This window comes from Austrofundulus limnaeus, unplaced genomic scaffold (genome assembly GCF_001266775.1).
Source record: "Austrofundulus limnaeus strain Quisiro unplaced genomic scaffold, Austrofundulus_limnaeus-1.0 Scaffold31, whole genome shotgun sequence".
NCBI classification, from domain to species: Eukaryota; Metazoa; Chordata; class Actinopteri; order Cyprinodontiformes; family Rivulidae; genus Austrofundulus; species Austrofundulus limnaeus.
The window spans coordinates 2512675-2515016 of record NW_013952433.1 but is presented as its reverse complement, the minus strand read 5'-3'; positions in this window follow the sequence as shown (position 1 = coordinate 2515016).

Sequence of the window (2342 nt, the reverse complement as noted above, 5' to 3'; positions counted from 1 at the left end):
GGCGGGAGCAGACATGGAGCCGAGGGAGGAGGCGGGAGCAGACATGGAGCCGAGGGAGGAGGCGGGAGCAGACATGGAGCCGAGGGAGGAGGCGGGAGGCGACGAGGAGCCGGCGGAGGTCGATGGAGCCAGAGCCTCGGCGAAGGCGAACACAGGTGACAAAGGGGACGAGGAGGCGACTGCAGCCGAACCAGGCGACGTGGAGACGACGGCAGCCGAACCAGACGACGTGGAGGTGACGGCAGCCGAGCCAGGCGACGGCAGCTGAACCAGGCGACGTGGAGGCGACGACAGCCGATCCAGGCGCCTCAGGAACCAGGGCCGGAGGGCCCACGGGAACCAGGGCCAGAACTGGAGGGCCAACAGGAACCCGCAGGAGGGCCAACAGGAACCCGTGCAGGAGGGCCAACAGGAACCTGTGCAGGAGGGCCAACAGGAACCAGAGCAGGAGGGCCAACAGGAACCAGAGCAGGAGGGCCAGCGTGAACCAGAGCAGGAGGGCCAGAAGGAACCAGATCAGGAGCTGGAGCAGGAGGACCAGAATCAAAGGGGTGGGGAGGGTGGGCCCCCGAAACCCCCGGCGCCGCCATCTCCGAAGAACACCCCAATGAAAAAAGTCCCTTCAGGACAGCCAGCTCGCGCTGCATCCTCTCCACCACTCTCAGGATACCAACCTGAGGAGTGTAGTCAGACTCAGGGCCACCATATGAAAAAAAATTCTCCATGTCCTTCCTGGTGCTGGAAACAAAAATCTCACCTCAGTCTGCTGGGGTTCAGGTGTGGTCAGATCCTTCTGTTCTCTGTTGTGTTGTTCCTGTTCATGTCATTGTCTCAGCTAAACCTTAGTATCTTGTTTGCTGCCACGCCAGCTTTTTGATTTTGTTTAATAAAGCCTTTTTGCACCTTTTTTGTTTGCCAAGATCATTTCAGTTCTGCACTTGSGGTTCTAAMCARCCTAGCCCTTCATAACATCTATTTGCAYCACAGCGAAGCAACCTTACTTTATATAACCCAACAATGACCATAACTGAGTCAGTTTTACAGATAAAATTTGGTTTTGTAGTCCGAGTGTTAATAGATCATGTGGGATCTCACAAGATATTRCAACAATGCTAATATCATGCACAACATTATTTGTWAGTTTGGCCAAAATGAYTACAACTCCATCATCCAAGATGATCTTAGTTTAAAACTACAATGAAAGGTGGCCATATGCAATCAAAATAAGTGTAAGACTTCACTAAAAATGTATAAAAAGCAGTTGGATTTACCTTTAATCAAATATGAGATAATGCAGATTACAATATATGCATATATTTACATATATTTAAAGCAGGTTTGCCTCAGGTAGTCCCATTTTAAACTTCATTCAGGTAACTTGAGTCCAGATCAGGTGTTCCAGGTCTGACTGGCTGCTTTTTCAGGTTAAACGTGCCACACCCAGTTCCCCATTCTGCCTCTGATCCATTCATAAATCCAGACAGAGGAGTGCTGCAGAGCTGCACCGCTGCGGCTGGGCGTGATTTCTCAGACATGTAAGGCAGAAAGGAAACCGAAGGTAATACCTAAAACAACTAAGATTAGCTTCGGCCTTTGTTTGCAATCTGCTTTTAAACACACACAGACAGATAAAAAGAACAAGGTTTGCCTTAAATGTGCAGAGCTTTTATGCAGACATGATTTGAAATATTTTCCCACAAATAAACCTTCACCAACCTCATTAAATATAGTTAAAAACAGCATTTCAGGCAGTGCCTGTGGTACGTCATGAGGCCAGGACAAGCCTGATACATGATTGGATTGACACATTTTGTCCTTCCTTCTAAAAAAAGTGTTTTGGCAAAGACCAGCAAGAATTCTGTCATAAATCCATTACCTAACACCCACACACAGCAGTCAAGCCAAAGGTTTGATGTAAACCAAACCTGACATGTGAGCTCATGGCCATATTTGGTCTCACGCCTGAAGGAAGTTGTGCTCTTTAGTCGTCTTAAAAATGAAAGCTTGTCTGGACAGCGTGTTGTTAACTGGAGCCTGCATCGGCAGAGAAAGCTYCTTCTACCACAAACCTTCTTCCTCAATCCTGAAAATAATCGAGTTAGCCATGTTTTAACTCCGTAATTCACACACTCACCATCCAGTTTATTAAGAGCACCTGAACCATTTGTTTATTAACACAAACAGCTAATAAACCAATCACATGGCAGAACTCRTTCAAGCATCCATACATTCGAAAAAACACAGAAGCAGATGACCTACAGCACATGTCAAACTCAAGGCCCGCGAGCCAAATCTTGGCCTCGTTAGCATGTTATCCGGCCTCAAAGGTAATATTTTAAATG